General features: G+C 33.6%; 1 long non-coding RNA gene across 1 annotated transcript; it reads right to left on the bottom strand.

Annotated features, from left to right (window-relative positions):
- Positions 1–13,319: 13,319 nt before the first annotated feature.
- On the bottom strand, positions 13,320–14,508 carry LOC111394546. Its single transcript, XR_002702643.1, has 3 exons — positions 14,387–14,508; positions 13,646–13,770; positions 13,320–13,545 (listed from the first exon to the last, which is right to left on the bottom strand). It is a non-coding gene; the product is annotated as an uncharacterized LOC111394546 (long non-coding RNA).
- Positions 14,509–20,353: the final 5,845 nt, after the last annotated feature.

The raw sequence follows: 20,353 nt of genomic DNA on the forward strand, positions 1-20,353 counted from the left end.
AATGTAAAAGTATATTAAGAATAAACCTATCTCCGTGGGACTACGAAGTAGTATGTATGATTTCGTGCACTTGTACACATTACAAGGAAAACTGTACTCTTATTGATGGATACAGACTTCATTAGAAGAAATTAAATGATTGAGGTAGTACAAAGATGACCCACGCCACTATACTAATCATTGTAGAGGCTTTGTCACTGAGAAAAGTAGCAACAAGGTGGAACTATTCATAAACACCATTGTTAACTTGACCGCACATGTGATTCCCAAGAAAATCAATTTCAGAAATTGCAATGATTATCATTTTCCTTGACAACATCATCCCATATTCTGTGACAATTTCTCTAATCTTCCAATCGAAGGACCATGGTGACATTTACATGTACAACTTAGCAACACCACGAAATACTCTGAGCATAGGGCAATGATAACATTAATTGTGCATCTTACATCATCACACAAGAGTAAATTAACATATTGACTATTTTTTTGCATTGTAGTTGAACTATTACTTACTTCTATCCTTGCTTATTCTATCATTCCAGACTTCGTTCGTCTACATTTCATAAATATACACATGAAATCCTAACTGATCAAGTATCATCGTGTATATCATATTTAGGGTTAAATACCATTATAATGGAGTCCAACGGGGATGAATATATCAAAAATAAGGATTCAAAGCGACACTATGGATTGAGAGTTGATACTTGATAACCAACTCGCTAAACACGTGAAAAATTAGGGCTCCGTGATTAATATAGAGGTTCCTATATGGTATATAATATATTAATGGAACGCTTATCAAGTTAGGAGTCCAAATTTTTTATAGATCTCAATCGATGCTTCCTATAGAAAGTTATGCGGCTGTCCATCCAAGCTGCATTACTGTCCAATTTTAGTGGAGCCGACCCTTACCCCTAAAAATGATAGGGGCTTGACCTTAGCCGCCAAGGGATTGTTTTTTCTCTCTAAAATTGAAAATTCCCACCGATTTACAGCTATTATCATGGGCCAGGTTGAAATTAAAATAAGGGTTCGTTTGATTGCAATAGTGAAATTTGGATGGAAAGAAAATAAATACCGAGGATAAAATTTGTTTCCATTGCCAAAAAAAAAAAAAAGAAAAAAAGAAAAAAAAAAGAAAAAGCTAGAAAATTGATTGCCCAACAAACCCTTAGGAATTGAAATTCAACAAAACCAAGGAAAATAGGTCACTAGTCACATGAGGGGGAAGGATAGAAAATAAATTGCCAAGAAAATTTTTGCATGTGAAAATTGGAAAAAAAAAATCCATTTTCCATGAAATTTCCTCAAATCAAACGTGCCCTAAAGTCTTTTATTCTGACTTTCTACCTCAAAAGTTATTAAAAACTCCGAGAATCGCCATATAATTCCTAAAAAAAAATAAAAAATAAATAAATAAATTCTGGAATGTTACAGCGCAAAAGACATGCCCAATGCTCAGTTCCTCCATCTGATATGTGCGTGGAAAAAAATTCAATAGAAGCATTATAATTAAGGAAAGCGTTAGAAATGAAAAAGATATTTTTTACATATTTGAAACAAAAAGCACATTAGTTACAGTTTCAAAATTTTCATTGAATTGCAACTTTTATTCCAACATTTCATTTGTGGCATCCACAAAACCTTTCAATTGGTTGCAACCAAAGGACAAATTAATAGTTTTCGTCAATTTTTCTATTAGTTTACCAAAATAGATGACTTTGTCCAATTTTAAAAGGGTAAAATGATAAATTGTAGCTTTCTCAAATAAAACAATCAAAATAGTTAAGTTCCTATTCGATAATCATTAAAGAATCAAAATTTTCATTGAATTGCAACTTTTATTCCAACATTTCATTTGTGGCATCCACAAAACCTTTCAATTGGTTGCAACCAAAGGACAAATTAATAGTTTTCGTCAATTTTTCTATTAGTTTACCAAAATAGATGACTTTGTCCAATTTTAAAAGGGTAAAATGATAAATTGTAGCTTTCTCAAATAAAACAATCAAAATAGTTAAGTTCCTATTCGATAATCATTAAAGAAATTTTTTTTCCCGTCAAATTCATTTTCAACTACACATTCTCACAATAAAATATTTTCGTACTTTTAACTACATATTCTCACCAAAAAACTATTTCAAAAAGGTGTGAACTCCAAATAATCGTGATGGCCGAAAAAATATGTGGTCGACTGTCAAAGGAGGTTGCACTCTCGCAAGGTGTTGGCCTTGGCCTTGTGGAGAAATTGAATTTTGCTAGAACTTATTATCCTTTCTCATTCAAGGAAGGGGATAGATAGATTGTTGCTTGAAGTAGGTGGATTAATTTGTGCTCCATCTAGGAGATTGTTGAGAAAGTGCGAACAAAATCTATATCAACTAGGAAAAATGAGGTAAATAATGTGTTTACAAGAGAATTAATCTTCTTATTCTAATAGTTTAACCTATTGAGATGAACCTCCAATTATCAACACAAAACTACAAATATGCTTAAAAAACATAAAATTTAATACAAATTTACAAATAGGTTTAAAAATTAGTTTTTGATGTTATATTGGTCTAACATATATGCACATGACGTTGAAAATTAAATTTAAATAACTAATTGTATTTTTTAACCTTTTAATTTTTATTTATTTTTAACTAACCCTTAACTCCTCAAATGAATCTCGAACCCGAGTCAAACTCGTAATGTTTCGCACTTACAACTTCAGCTAGACTTCGACTTCAAATGTTTAAACTTTTAAATAACATAGACATTATTTCACTTATCGTCTTAGTTTCCTTTGTTAAGTAATGATCCTTTGCTCAGTGGTAGTTTATATTTGGATCATGTATCATGTGTGTGTATATATATATATATCCTTGCTTGCAAGAAGATACATTTGACAAATACATTTTCTCATTAAATATGTCAACAATAATTTAAATTAAGATCAAGTGTAAGAATAGATTTAAGGAATTATACATCATATGGTTTGAGGAACTTCAGATGATATATTGTTCGCGTATACAGGGAAGGACCCACATGGGGTCACGTGAGGTCATATGACCCCACAAATTTTTGAAATCTTTATTTATTTATTTGTTTATTTATTATTATTATTATTTTTTTTTTTTTTTTGGATAACCTAACAAGTACCCAATACCAATTGCCAAACCCAATTTTTCTATAGTAGCCTAAACTTTTGAAAAGCCCAAATTCAATCACTATATCCATATCCATAATCCCATAATCCATTTACTGTTTTACCCAAATCCAAGCCAACTTATATAATGAGTTCCAGTATTCCCAACTCAAATCCCATTTTTCCCAAACTGCCAATTACCAAACGTGAGCGGTGACTCATCTCTCTTTTTACACTTTCCAGTTTTGTCTTTGTTATCGGCCCTCCACCCGGCCATCCCTCAGCGGCTCCACCCTACCCAACTACAGACTACGATGAAAATTATTATTTTTGATCCCACAATTCGAAATTTTTGGGTTCGCTCCTGCTCATATATCCACCACACACACAAACTTTTTTTATTTTTATTTTAAATATAGCTAATAGTTCATAAAGTTTAGGATAAAAAACTACAATCTGTGTCCGTCCCAACCCCCCACCCCCAACCTAAAAAATAATAATACTAATAATTTCAAAATATCCCTAAAAGTTCATAAATTTCATGATAAAAAAGGCGAGTTGAATTCAAGCAATTTTTGGAACTTGTCAACTCAAAACAATAAACAAATCGAATTACTTGAGTTCGAATGGCATAAAACTTATTTAAATGAGGTAGATCGCTCCATTTGTGTGTGAGTTGTTTTTAGCATGACATTATAAATAAGAATCAATTCGAACCTTAAAATGTTCATCCTTCGAATAAAATTTAATGGGATTCAAAAAGATCATGTCTTTATTCATATGATCCCATATACAAGAATAGAATTGCATGCTCATATTCATTTTGTTAGAGAATATTAATATGCTGAATTAATACATTAATAAATCACTTTTATTATCTCTAGATGATTATTAAGGATAATTGATAAGTGTGTTTTTACACACTTATTTAGTTCACAAGTATGACTTAATTATGATCAAAGAGTTTGAATTATGGCTTAATTCTATGTAACTATGTTTTGTACGACTATATTGATGAATGTGGTGAAATTCAATAGAAAAGAAACGAAAAAGAACCAAAAAGGAAGAAAATCCAAAGTATGGGGACTAAATTGTAACATTTCAAAAGTTGATTCGGATCATAAAATGAAGATTAAAGATGTTGTGGGTTCAATTGGATGAAATTAAAAGTCAAAAGGTTGAAAATACAAGAGAAAGGACTTGAAAGAATAAAAAATTGACTTCAGGGGTTAAAATGCAACATATGGAAGAAATTTTGCCTAGGTGACAGCCCAGTTATAAACACTGGCGATTGCCCAATGTGATTTTTTAATTACCGAGAAGAAATTTTTGGCCTAAGCAACTGCTCGAGTTTTGCCTGGACGACAGCCCAAATCAATCGCGGCGAGAAAATCTTGTTTCCTTTTCTGAATGAAATTCTTATGGAAACAAATCTTAGGGAGCCTTTTAAAGCCCTAGAGACATCCAAAAACATAGACCACGCATTATAAATTGTTTTGGGAGGATTTGAAGATAAAGAAGAAGGAAGAACAAGAAGATTCTATCCAAAATTCAAAGTCTTCAAGAATTCAATAGGGTGATGTCTTTTCTTGATTTTTATTGTTGTGTTCTTCTTCCCATCATGCTAGGCTAGAAAAATCTATACTAGGAGATTGATGAACCTTGTAATGTCATATTTAATTCTTTGTTCTGTATTTTGACATTAAAATACATATTGATTGTTTGAATGATTTATATGCATTTAATTGCCTCCATGATTATGGATCCGTAATTGTGTGAGTTTTGGTGGTTTGCTTCATCTATTCAAAAGATAAGGAATAAATTCGATAAGATATAATTCATAGAAGGGTCTGATATAGGATAGAAATATATCCCTATGCTTTGCATGAATCTCTAATTACTCACAAAACTACATACATTCTCATATATTTGGATCCGTCATAGAGATATAGGCTGACGGTGTATAAAAATAGGTTCAATTCATCTCGAGAGAGAGTGTTGGATAGATTTAAGAGTATTGATTCTTCAAAATGTCATCGTGTTGTTAAAGTGTGGAATTAAGGTTAAATTGAACATTATTTGAGAATTCGTGATCCTAGTATATCTCACATTCATTGAATACATTTAACTTGAGTCCCGATTATGAAACTGCATTTTAGTTAAATTAAACGTTGTTTTGCATAGCATACCGTCCAATTCATAATATTGGTACTCTAGCTTAGATTTAGAATTTTTTAGGATAAAAACTCATAATTGATCATTTAGATTCGGTTAAGGCCGAGATAAATACAATTGAACTACTCAATCTCTGTGGGACGATATTCGGACTCTAAAAATTCATTTTATTGCTTGTTAACGAATCATACACTTGCTGTGATTTAAATCGAAAGGAACTATTTCATGAACAAGTTTTTGGCACCGTTGCTGGGGATTGATTATTAGTTTGATTTTATTTTTCTAGGCACTAATTCGAACTTGAAATTTCTATTTTTATTAATTTTCATTTAGATCATTTTATTTTTATTATAGTTCTTCAAATTGTTTGAATCTTAGTGCTACTACCGATTTTCTCACCGAGTTGAATGCCAAGATCGATTGGAGGAGAATTGATTCCAACTGATCCTGAAATTGAGCGCACTTTTCATTGACTACAAAGAGAGACTAGAGAAGCACAGTTGCAAATGGCTAACGAACCTAACAACCATGTTATCCCAGCCAATGAAGGATAGGCGATAAATGAAGAAAATGAGATTTTGGGAGATTTCTTGACTCCTCAAGTAATTCAAAGCCAGTCCAACAAAGTGTATCCACCGTTTGGACAGCCTAATTTTCAATTGAAGACTAATGTGATACAGCAGTTCTAGAATAGACATTAATTTTATGGCAGAGCCGAAGAAAATCCACATACACACATATCTCGATTCTTGGATATGTGTCAACACTTCAGGTATCAAGGAATTTCGGATGATGTTATTAGGCTAAGGTTGTTTCCACATACACTGAGGGATAAGGCATTTGAATGGGTCACTTCCTATTGAAAGCATCACTACTTAGAACGGGCTGGCTCATAAATTTTGCACAAAGTTCTTCTCATCAGCTAAGATAGCGAAACTAAGACATGAGATATCGATATTCAGTCATGGGAAATCTGAATCATTTGACGAAGCCTGGAGTAGATTCAAAAACATGCTCCGAAAGTACCCTCAACATGGGTTCGACAAAATGACGCAAAACTGATTCTTCTATACAGGGTTACCCCCATACTTCAAAAGCATGGTGGACTCATCATCAGATGGCTCAATATCCACACGAACAATCAATGGAGCACTGAAATTGTTTGAGAGAATGGCTACCACTTCAAGCATGTGGTCCTCTGAGCGGGTGATTCGGAAGAAGCCTCCGGATGTCTATGAGGTAGATGCATATTCAACCTTATCAGCAAAGATTGACTCACTAGTTCATAATGTGGAAAGTATATCACAGTGAAAGCATATCACAGTTAGCGAATGCAACATATGCACATAAGCCAAATTGTGAAGAATGTGGAGCGAATCATAGTACAGCGAAATGTCCAATTCTGTCACAAGGAATAGAACAAGTAGCGTACGCACAATGGGGTCAACATCAACAGAACTATCAAAATTCAGACAATTACAATCACAGTTGAAAAGAACATCCAAATCTCTCGTGGGGTGGTACCCAAAATTAGAATAGATCCCAGAGGCAATTTCAGCAGGAGAAGACACTTCAATTAGAAGAGATGTTTGCAAAGTTCATGGAAAAGACTGAAAAATACATAAAAGCAAATAACCAATTCATAAGGAAAACTGAAACTACTCTCCAAAATCAGAGTGCCGCAATTAAAAACTTAGAGATGCAGATGGGACAGATGGCAGTCGTTATGACGAAAAGGGCACCAGATAAGTTACCAAGTAATACTGAGTTGAATCCTATGGAGCATGTTCAAGCGATCATAACTTGAAGTGGGAGGCAACTACCTGAAAGACACGTTGAGAGGCCGAGTGTAAACAATGAGACAACACTCTCTACAGAAGAAGAGATTGAATAGCAAGACGAGCGGACACGTGAATCCACACTAAAGGAGAATTCAGAAACTTCACGAGGTAAGGCCACCATTCCAGTTAACTCCTATGAGCCACCCATTCTACTTTCCCAGAGGTTGAGAAAGCACAGGATGGAGCAGCAATATAAGAAGTTCCTCGTAATCTTCAAAAAACTCTACATCAACATATCATTCGTCGATGCACTATTCCAGATGCCAGCTATACAAAATGTCTGAAGGACATATTATTAAATAAACGCAAGATGAAGGATCATGAGACAATAATCCTAACCGAAGAGTACAGCGCCAAGATCCAGAAAAAGCTCCCACAAAAACTGAAAGATCCGAGGGTTTTACTGTCCCTTGCACAATTGGTGATTTTTATTTTAATAAAGTATTCTGTGATCTTGGTGCGAGTATTAACTTGATGTCACTCTTTATTTTCAGGAAACTAGGATTGGGAAAGCCCAAAGCAACTACAATAACTCTACAGTTGGCTGATCGATCACTTACACATCCACGAGGGATTATTGAAGATGTATTGGTCAAAGTGGATAAACTTATATTCCCAACAAACTTCTTAATTCTGGACATGAAAGAAGACAATGACGTACCCATCATATTGGGATGACCATTTTTGGCAACTGCAAGAGCTTTCATAGATGTGCAACAAGGACAATTGACTCTGAGACTAGGAGAGGAGCAAGCCTCTTTTAATGTTTTCAAAACAATGAAATATCCCACCGAGCCAAACACATGTTTCCAGATTGACGTGATTGACATAAGAATCCCTTACAATTACGAGTTGAAGAAACCGCTAGACATTCAGGAGGCCGATATGATGCACCCTCAATCTACTATCACTAACTCAAAGGAGATCGAGGTATACACCGTGGAGTCTCAAACAGATGATGAGGAAGAGTCACACCACTTGGAAAATGACAGGTTTGAAGTGTGGAGGATAACTGCAATGCGGAACAAGACCATATTGAACAAACTATGCAATACCTCCCAAGCCATATTTAAAGTGCCATAACACGCCTATGCCAAAAGTCGAGCTTCGACTATAAAATAGCGCTGGTTGGGAGGCAACCCAACATTTCTATCCTTTCATATACTTTGTTTTGCAATAGTTTAGGAAAATTTCATCTTTTTTTTAGCATTATCAATAGTTTTAGGTCATCGATCATACATCCCTATCACGTGGAGTCTAAGCATGGTCCACACGAGTCCCAATGCACTGAGTATGAGTCATGAAGTTGAAGTCCTATTTTAGTCAGTCATGTGTCAAATTGAACAAAGTGCATGTTTTGAGTAAAGTTTTGTTGGTGATTCACATTTTTGTAATATAAACCCTATGTTGAGACATAAATTATGCAATCTGCATACCAACAATGTATGCATGCTCCTTGAAGCAAGTTTGGGGATTTGTGTACTACATAGGTTATTTCTTGCCTCAGTTGCATCTATTTACACCATGTGTAGTAATACGCATACTTTGCACTTTTACATGATACCGCCAAAAATAATGTCACAGGAAAATGAGAAACACTGTGGATCCTAGTTTTTATTTACCACCTCCATATAGATCAGGGGAGTACTCGTATCCCATCTTGCGCTTTTAATTTATTATTGTCCTTCAATTATGTCTGTTTACACTTTTATTTCATCTTCACATTGAGGACAATGTATTATCCAAATCTGGGAGTGGGTAACATAATCTTGGACACGAACATCTTTTCATCATTTTGCCAATATTCATCAATATCTATGTTTCATGATTGCTTATTATGTACTTGATGAGTGTTAAAAAAAATCTTTGCGATTTATTCAGTTTGCTGTATTTCCATTCTTGCATGCTTGTATGGGCTTGATAGTCTTGTCAACTATGATGTGATTATTGGACTGCTATAAATTACAAATTGTGGATATGGTGCTGAATAGATTAACCAATACTTATAGATATAATACTTGACATTCTTTATACACGCTACTCATGCACGACATGTTAGGTTAGTGATTGGGATTTTGAACATAAAATAGGAGAAGAATAATAACCCTCTACTAAATCAAATAGTAAACTACCTCAAGACGGTTTGGAGATGGTAGAGCAATCATAGGAAAGCATTGAGATAAGTGGGGGCTCCGTGTATGAATTCTATTGTGTGAATTGCCTAGACCAGTGAAATAAAAATTAGGTGAAAATCTTAAATTTGGAGTTGATTTTGGAGGCCAAATGTCTAAAAAAATAATAAAGGGCATAAATATGACTTGTGAAAATAGGACACCTTTTTGCATGCCTTTATGATTCGAACAAGTAAGCTTATAAGGATATTTCAAAATCTGGTGCCCTAAAATCAACTGGCTTAGGAGTTATCGACCAAAAGTTCATTACATGGGTCATATAGAAATCAAGAGGGGAAGAGGTGAATAAAAAATTATCAGATCGAGCCTTTATAACTCGAGTGATTATACCTGCAAGGGTTTAAAATCTGATGTCCTAAAGCAAACTGGTTTGGGAGTCATCCTAAAACTCGCTACATGAGTTATACATAAAGCAAATGAGAAGATGATGTAAAAAAATTATCAGAAAATAAGTGAGAAAAGACACGATAATATCAAGAGGCCCTTGGACATTTGGTTGAAAAAACTATACCTTTGAAGCGAGTTTAGTAACTTAGTTTAATTTTAAGTGTTGAAACAATCAAATCTGGAGAGCCTTCATTTGTTGACATGTGAACTTGTGATAGTGAGATTTATCCAAACTAAGAAAAGGTAATGACTGCAGTTTCCTAAAATCCTAACTGTAAAACACAATCCCAGGATAACTGAGTGAAAAGAATAAATTTGGGGATTGTGTACCTCTCGAGCGAAGTAAAGACATATTTGACCACTTTGGGTCGGGACTAACCCCATCATGAACTAAATATGTTAGCATGATTTCACACACGCACTTCGGGTATGCAATTAACGGGTAAATGTTGATTTCATTCTTACACTAATCAATTTTTTTTTTTTTGAAGTCAAATACTTAGTCCAATCTTGATATACGGCAGGTTATTAAGCCATGTTTGTATTGAGCCACTATCTTGTTTGAGGACAAACAATAGTTCAAGATTGAGGGGTTCGATAAGTGTATTTTTACACACTTATTTAGTTCACAAACATGACTTAATTATGATAAAAGGTTTGAATTATGACTTAATTCTATGTAATTATATTTTTGTAGGACTATATTGATGAATGTGGTGAAATTCAAGAAAAAAGAAATGAAAAAGAACCAAAAAGGAAGAAAATCCAAAGTATGAAGACTAAGTTGCAACATTTCAGTAGTTGATTCGGATCACAAAATGAAGATTAAAGATGTTTTGGGTTCAATTGGATGAAATTAAAAGTCAAATGGTTGAAAATGCAAGAGAAAGGACTTGAAAGAATCAAAAATCGACTTCGAGGGCTAAAATCCAACATATGGAAGAAATTTTGCCTGGACGATAGCTCAGTTATAAACATCAAGCGATCGCCCAACATGATTTTTTAATTATCGAGAAGAAATTCTTGGCCTAAGCGACTGCCCAAATTTTTCCTCGGCGATAGCCCGAGCTAATCGCGGCAAGAAAATCTAATTTCCTTTTCTAAATGAAATTCTTATGGAAACAAATCTTGGTGAGTCTTTTAAAGCCCTAGGGACATCCAAAAACATAGACCACACATTATACATTGTTTTGGGAGGATTTGGGGAGAAAGAAGAAGGAAGCACAAGAAGATTCAATCCAAGATTCAAGGTCTCACTTCAAGAATTCAATAGGGTGATGTCTTTTCTTGATTTTTATTGTTGTGTTCTTCTTCCCATCATGGTATGCTAGAAAAATATATACTAAGAGATCGATGAACCTTGTAATGTGATATTTAATCCTTTGTTCCGTATTTTTACATTAAAATACGTATTGATTGTTCGAATGATTTATATGCATTTAATTGCCTCCATGATTATGGGTCCGTAATTGTGTGAGTTTTGGTGGTTTGTTTCATCTATTCGAAAGAAGAGGAATAAATTCGACAAGGTATAAATCATCGTAGGATCCCATAGGGGGATAGAAATATACCCCTATGCTTTGTGTGAATCTCTAAGTACTCACAAAACTACATGCATTCTCGATATTTGCATCCGTCATAGAGATATAGGCTAGTGGTGTATGAGTATAGGTTCGATTCATCTCGAGAGAGTGTGTTGGATAGATTTAGGAGTGTTGATTCCTCAAAATGTCATCGTGTTGTCAAAGTGTGGAATTAAGGTTAAATTGAACATTACTTGGGAATTTGTGATCCTAGTATATCTCACATTCATTGAATACATTTAACCTGAGTCCCAATTATCAAACTGCATTTTAGTTAGGGAAAATTGCAGTCGAGGTACCAAACCTTTCATTTATTAGCAGATTTTGCCCAAACCTTTAGTTTGTGCCAGCGAAGGTCCCAAACCTTTCATAAATATGCAGCCGAAGTCCAGATGGATGGAATCCGTCCATTTGACCATTAGTTGACCAATAAAATTGAATTTTGACTAATTTTAACTGAATTAGAAAGGGTAAAATGGTATATTTAGAATTAACATTATTTTTCTATATTATTAACTATTAAATTAAACTAAAAAAATGAAAAAAGAAAATAGTCAATCTTCATCTTCTTCCCTGACAGCACCCCCACCTCACCCCGACCATAATCTGAAGCCATCGACTACCCAACCCCGGCTGCCCATCTCCACCCAAATCCGTCGGCCCCCATCAATTCCACAACCTCCACCACCTCGGCTACCCTCTTATTCACTGCTAAATGGAACCAAAATAAGAAATCGATGCGAACACGACTTCGCCTCGAAATCGAAACCAGCACCACCTTCGAACTGGGGTACTTATAGAGAATGCAGATCCAAGAGCCCTGGACTATACTCATTTGGCGAAACTTGCTCCTCCCCGTTCTTTCTCTGACTTCCCGACCGTGAATTTAGTGGTGGCGTCAATGGTTCAGCAAACAAATCGCTTCTTCCACTGTAAGTCCTCTGCACCTGCACGCTCCTAGACATTCTCGAGTCCTGACCCCCTCCATCATGGTATCCAAAATCCCAATTTTAAAAAATTCAAAAAAAATTCAAAAATAAAAAGTCGAAAATTTTTCCATCTCAACGTCAGATATTCAGATCTAGCAGCATACATGTGGTCAACAAGAAACGCAGAAAAATAGAACTGCACCTGAAGTTGAGGAACTGCATTGTTAGATGACTGCAGATGCTGAAGACCAGCTGATTGGAGCCATTGGTCGTTTGATGATGATTCTAGAAAATTATCGGAGTACTGCCGCTGGTGGTGCACAGTCGATGATGCCCCAGATCTCTGCCTTCCAACAGCATTCATTCTCTCTCTCCAAAATTCACGATCACAGTCCGATCCTAACATTTTCTTTCATTCATTTTTTTTATTTATGGTTTATCTATTTAACTTATTTAATTAATGGGATAATATGCAAGTTACTATTTTGCCCTTACTAATATGATCAAAATTGGAGTCAAAGTCAGTTTTTTGGTCAACTAACGGTGAAATGGATGGATTCCATCCATCTGGACTTCGGCTGCATATTTATGAAAGGTTTGGAACCTTCGCTGTCACAAAATGAAGGTTTGGGCAAAGTCTACTAATAAACGAAAGGTTTGGTACTGCTGCTGCAATTTTCCCTTTTAGTTAAATTAAACGTTGTCTTGCATAACATAGCATCCAATTCATAATATTGGTACTCTAGCTTAGATTTAGGATTTCTCAGGATAAAAATTCATAATTAATCATTTAGATTCCATTAAGGTCGAGATAAATACAATTGAACTACTCAATCTCTGTAAGACGATATTCGGACTCTAGAAATTCACTTTATTACTTGTTAACGAACCGTACACTTGCTGTGATTTAAATCGAAAAGAAATATTTCGTGAACAATAATCAATAATGAACCGTAAATTTAAACAATCACAAACATTTAGGCCAAATCAACAAAGTAAATAAAACCAGATATAATAACAAAGAAACCCCCCCCCCCCCCCCCCCTCTTGATTAAAAACCTTCGGCAAATCTTGCCAAAAATTTCGCTAGAAAAGTTAACTTACAATTGATCCACATACTGTTAAACTTTAGTTGATTTTGACAACCTAATTTGTAAATCATCGAAAAACTCTTCGATTGTGCGACTTGTACTTCTCAGCAACTTTTGGATACTTGTAGAAATAACATTTTTCAAGTTCGAATATTTTCTGTTGGAAAAATGTGTCGTAACTTGTACTTGAGAATTTAGAGCATGACTTGTGCTGCATTTTGAAATTGTAAAAGAAATTCACATAATTACACATAATATAATAGTATAATTAATTTGTCAATATTTGAAAATCTTTGAGTTTTTCCACTCACCCAGTTGTAGATTGGTCAAGACTTTAATCTTCTCGTCACCTTCTCACATTCAAATATCAAATGTGACATCTCACACTCCCTCCAAGAAATCATATTTCTTTACCAAGGTTCATTGAGCATTTCTCCTACCATTAGAAATAAGGATTTATCAATAGGAACTTGACATCTTCTATTTTCAATCTCATAATCTCAATTAGAGTCACTAATCACATATACTCCTTTATATAAGTTATTTTAACACCTAATCCATAATATTTACACTTAATGTGGTGTCCATATTAAAATATCTAGGAAACTCTCATGATTAACGAAACTAGCACTCTATTTCCAGAATATTAAAATCAGGCACCAATGTCTGTTTATTGAAACTGTCTCCAAACACTTCAACAGAAAACATAATTTCAGCAACAGCACTTGTACATGAATTTTGCACAAAATCCAACATAAAATTCATCTCTCACTTAATACATGATAATCAAGTGTTTGGTATCATGTAATCACAATAGATTTAGAATTTGAGACTAATTTACGAGCTCATTTCATGTCTCTTGTATACTTCAACATAAACCTTTCCATATTCATATTTCTTTGCAATAGTATTCATAAATTACCCAAATACTTCTTAATAACTTTAATTCTAGCTAAACTTCGAAAATAAACAATTTTTCATAAACCATAAAAGATAATTCAACATTCTTATACTTACCTCTATAAATTAAAGGAGAAATTGAAGAACCCTACCTCAATAAGAGTTTAGCCATCATTTCCCATCTCCAAACCGGCCTCTCATTTCTTCTTCTTCTTCTTCTCTCCTCTTTCTTTCTTTCCTTTTCTTCTCCCTCTTTCCCTTTCTCCATTTTTTCTCTCTCAATATATTTTCTTCCTTTGTAAAATGAATCGCTTTCCTTTTATTTTAATAGATTAATATAGTGTAATTGCAAATCATGTCCTTAATCTTCTTACAATATAACTTTTAGTCATCTCATTTATTATATTAGAAATTAGCTCCTATTTGGCTCCCATTTTTCCCCCCAAATTTTAATGTTTGGAATAGGTTTTTATTTATTTTTTTATTTTTTTAAGAATGCTTAGTTGAAAAAGAATGAAATATTTTTTATTTACGTGTAATATTATTTTATGGAAGATTATGTAGCTAAAAATAAGAGAGGAAAAAAATGAAAAAGAATGGGGGCTAAATGGGGGCAAGATTCCTGGATTTCTTTTATATCATTTCTGGCCCTTTAAGTATTAGCAGTTACAAATTAAACCCAATGAAAATCATTTATTCAACTTAATTCCTTCTTTGACTTTGACTATAACTGAATAGGTATAACAAATTGAACTTGTACGACTTAAAAACTGACTCTAGCAAGTTGAATTACCCACCATACTACAGTGCTAGAGAGGTTGACATAATGCAACATAACATTCTATCATTAAAATGTTTAAAACATAATCAATTTTTTCATTCAATCACCTCCCACCACGACATCTTCTATCATTGCATTTGGCCAAATTCTTTGGCCAAAGTGGCATTTTCCATTGAATTACATCCCCTTATCATTGTAAGTATCAATCTGTTTTGGCATAGTCCCTATTTAGAGTCTCTCGTGATAGACTATCAAAACAATAGTTGAGTTACGGTAGTTGTGTCCAGGCATGGAATGAGAAACGGATAGAATGGCCTACCCATCACACTGCTAGAAAGCAAAAATCATGGGCATTTTCTGAAAAAAACCTCTATTTCCCATGGCATCAATTGGTGCTACTGCCTCCATACAAAGAGCTTGCAATTCTCAACATATCACCAAGAAATGGTTGGAAATCTACTAAATCATTCGCAGTGGACAATAAAATAAATTTCAATTCCCACCTAGAATCTGCTTTGTGTTTAGGTAGAAACTGTGATAAAAATTGTACCTTTTTTTATTCTGCAAACTCTTTTGCTTTTTTTTCGTTTCAACAATCTTGATTTGTCACCTACAACTATCCAATTGTCTTGCCTCTAATAAAATTTCACACAGAGAACAAGATTGTAGAAAATAGAATTTTTCTCCTCTTATGCTAACAAGAATAAATTTCTCTACAAAATTGTAAATCCTAGTTGCTTATATATCTTAGCTCAAACGGGCTTGGCCTGTCTCATGGCCCAATCCAATATTAAATTAACCAATTTAATTAAAATCAGTCCATGAATTAATTAATCCAATTAATTAATTCGGACATATAAATAAGTAATTCAATTAATTAATTTATCGAACGCTTGTTAAATTAATTAATTGACAAATCACAATATTCTAGTACTCCTTTTATGTACAACACATCAGGTTCCCAATCATGATGCCTAACGACGTGAATTATTATTTTGATCTAATCAAAATTGATAAATTAAAACACCCTTTTAATTTACTATCAATTCACGTTCGCTGTCTCAAATTGACATCTAGCAATGTGTCAGGGTAATACATGGAACGAAAAATATCATGTGGTATGACAAAACCAAACTTGTTCGTTTACCGTGAAACTATAATCGCTTCTTCAATATGATTCGATCAATTACTAGATATGAAAGTGTGTTAATCTTAATTATCGATCATATCTTTCATTCTACTATTAAATCAATAACTCAAAAACTCATTTTCGACTTATGAGTACATTTTAGCCAAGGATTTCATTATTAACTTAGTTGAATGAAGTGCAAATCATAATCTCTTACTTATTAGAGTGACGAATCATTTACTGGTCATTCACAACTTTCATACAATTCCTTAGCAGAGCAACATCCAACACCATCAAAACACAACTGTACTTATATAAGGCTCTATGATGACTTCAAGTCAAAGGACTAATTCCACTACCGAATATTAGAGATTAACCACCAACACTCAAATAGTTATCCATTGGAATCTCTCAGCGGATCTCCAATGTTTTATTTTATAACAAAACATCCATGTGTTCATTCAAGTGTCACCACACTTTAGCTTGTCAGATTAACTACTTACTTCACAAGTAAAAAATATCACACGTGATGGTCTATCCGTAATAACGATATCCATATCTCTGTATTACTTACGAACATAGACGATTTAAGATTCAATCATATATAATTTGTATCTCACAATCACAACTTTTTGTAATTAACAAATTACTAAGATTTGAATCTACGGACTCCATTATTTAATTCAATTGAATATTAATTAATTAAATAATAGATCTGCCATAGATCACATCAACTATATATTAAATGTGCTTATGTCAAGAGTCGATTGGATTTAGGACATAAAACTTACAAAAATAGCCACCTCAATCTAGACTTCCCCACTTAAAGCAAGCAACAAATGTTATCGCTCCAAAGCTTGATGGCTTTAAACTAGCTGAAAATCAAGATAAATCTCCTTTCATAACTACTGAAACTCGCAAGGAAGCTAGAGACGAAATTGAGCATTCGAACAATGTAGAATCATTGTATCTAAGATTTTTCAGATGACTGGTGGAGGAATGGGATGTGGGATCTAAACTTGTTTGTTAAGTAGGGTAGAATAGAGTGGGATGTTGTGATTGTTGCACGTAAAACTGATATTAATATTCACGGTTGAAATATTCAAGGCTAAGAAATTTTTGCCTGATTAGCTATATTTTTATCACTCATCTTGAATTCTTCATTGTTTTGTTCTGTTCTATCATGTACTACGCACCAAATTTGCACTTATTTCTATCCTTATAAACTAAATTGGACTCCTTTATCTTATACTAATGTTCTTAGTTAGGGTACAAAATGAGCCCAAAGAAAAAAAAAATGAGAGAGATAGAATCATATATAGAAACATTTTGTAGAATGATAAACCATATATTGGTCGAAGTCCATAAAATACTCTAAAGGCAAATTTTTACAAACCTCCCCTAGAGTATCCATAAGTGCAATCTTAACCCTTATATTCAACGTTCATATACGAAACGTGTACTTTTTAAATATAACTCTCTCAATCATTAGGCCTAAATCGAAATGCATTCATTTGTCCCATACATTATGGGGATGATGAACGAATCATAGATATGCATGTATGACCTACAAACCCTTAAATTAAGATTAACTGACTACTAGTCGACTCAAGTTTTTATCATCTAAACAAACTGCTATCTATGTATTGTGAAGAATAAAGGGTTTACGAACTGTACCTACACTAAAAATAAATCAATAAAATGCTAAATCAGGCTGCATTTCTTGTCCTTTAATCATGTAGAAGCAAGGAGGAGGAAGTTTCTTGAATTGCATCAACAACGTGCAACCCATGAAGAATATGTGCTTTTTAGACGCTCTATCATACCTTGTCAGGCATAGATCAATTATGTGAACCAACATAGCAATAGTAGTTTCGAAACCTACAAAAGATTGAATCACAGCCTAAGAAAGCTAAAATCCCAATTTTGAATCTCGACCCAATAAATTATTGAACAAAGAACCCAGACAATTGCAAACAATATCTTTACCCCGTGATCACAAAACTTACGAACCTTACTTGAATTATTGAATGCCACAAAAAGTATGAACATTTGATAAGTTCTGATAGTTTTAGCGCCACGGATATTGAAAATGCTTGATAAGTTTTATTCAATTAAGAAAAAAATAGAAAGTGAAAATTTTCACAGTATGATTAATTCTAAAAAAATTAATATCTATATTGCACAATGAATGAGCCTTTTATAGGCATAAAATAAACTCTTAATCAAAACATAACTCTAATTCTAAAGACAGATCCAAATAAACTACAAAACAAATCTGAATAAAACTAAAATACTACAAATAACGAATATACCCTTAAACTAATTCAAAACATAAAAAAAGGTCCCCCTAAACAACGGATTTTGACCCATAAAGTTTGACATAATCATTCGACAAACTTGTGCAGAATCAAAAGACGTTTTCGAATTGTACTCATGGTCGAAGATCCGACAACTGAGCAAAAAGTTATAATCATTTTTTATACATCCTATACGTTTTTGTACATACTTCATTTCACTTCCATTTTTAATTGGATTAGGATCTTCTCTTCTAATTGATCCATATCAATTCAGAACATGCAATTGATCATTGTTAGCTTGCTCTCCACGATTCTCATTAATCAAGCATTCACACATCTTCTTGAAGCTGAGCTGCTAAACGGTTAAGCCTTGCACATTTATAATTTACCCTTTTATATAAATATAACCAATTTTTCTTAATTAATTTGAGATTTGTTATGAATATCCTTTATCGTGGTTTGTTGAATTCATTGTTGCATCCACGGGAAAATCCTATACAAGTAAATGATGACTCAAGTGTCATGAGATTTAACAAAATTTTATACTGGTTGCTATATGAAGGCCACATTACTTATGTTATCTGGTTTGATATTGCTACTCATAGAAGGAATGTCTCATGTTTATTTGCTTCATTAGATGACAAATGTCCAAAGAAACTAAATAATCGTTTACATTTTTTGTATGCCTTCTCTTATAGATAGACTCAAAAATCGAGGTGTTCTTTTTTTTGTATCACTTTGTGTATTTATTATTTTACTTTTCCAATCAAGTCAGCAAATCTTCGAGTTATAAAGTATGAATTGCCAACCTTCTCCAAACTTCACCAAACTTGAGACCGACTACGAGAAACATAGACAGAATTCAACCAGTATATGAATTTATGATCATGTTCACTATGACTGCATAGCTTGTAAGTTCAATTTAATATATACTATACTGAATCGCAGGTAGCGCTGCAATGGTTGGATTTTTCATGGCGTATATCGAATGCTTTAACCGGGCTTCTTGTGGTTGGTTGGTTAGGAAATTTCATCTGCAAGATTGCTCTCTTTGTTACGATTAGTGGAGTAATCCTTTTCTGAAAGAGACAAGATTTTGAAAATATACAACAAACAGCCACCCCGATCTAGACGTGCACACTTACAAATGTTGTCACTCCAAGGCTTGATGGCCTTAAACTGACTGAAAATCAAGAGAAATCTCCATAACTGCTGAAACTCTCAAGGAAGCCAAAGACGAAATTGAGCATTTGAACGACACGAAATCGTTGTGTCCAAGATTTTCAGACGAATGATGGAATGATGGAATAATGGGACGTTGGATCTAAACTTGTTTGTTAAACAGGGTAGAATGGATTGGATGATGTGATTGTTGTAGGTAAGCTGATATTACTATTCACAGTTGAATATGCAAGGCTAAGAAATTTTTTTCTGATTTGCTATACTTTTTTTCCCTCGTCTTGAATTCTTTTTAATTGTATCGTTTGATTCTATCGAGTATTCTTACAACTGTTGGAATCCTTTACTCTTAGATGAAGTCCATTACATACCTGTGTGGCAAATTTTAACATGTCAGTGTCATAACTGCAATCTTAACCCTTATATATGAGCGGACATTGTACTTTTAAATTTAACTCTCTCACCACAAGGCCTCGTCCCATACATTTTGGGGATGGTTAATGAATCACAGATATGCATGTTTGCCTTACACACATGGCTACCCAATTTTATATAACATTTTATCGTGTCCACCCAATTTCTTTTCACCATTTTCATTAATTTTAGAAGGGGAAAAAAATAATTTTGCATTACATATAAATAAATAAATAAAAACTTATTTTAAAAAATAAATTAAAATAAAAATTTATCTAAAAATTTGTTAATTAAAAAAATAAAATAAAAACTTATT

The sequence above is a fragment of the Olea europaea genome, chromosome 1 (assembly GCF_002742605.1).
Source record: "Olea europaea var. sylvestris chromosome 1, O_europaea_v1, whole genome shotgun sequence".
Lineage (NCBI taxonomy): Eukaryota > Viridiplantae > Streptophyta > Magnoliopsida > Lamiales > Oleaceae > Olea > Olea europaea.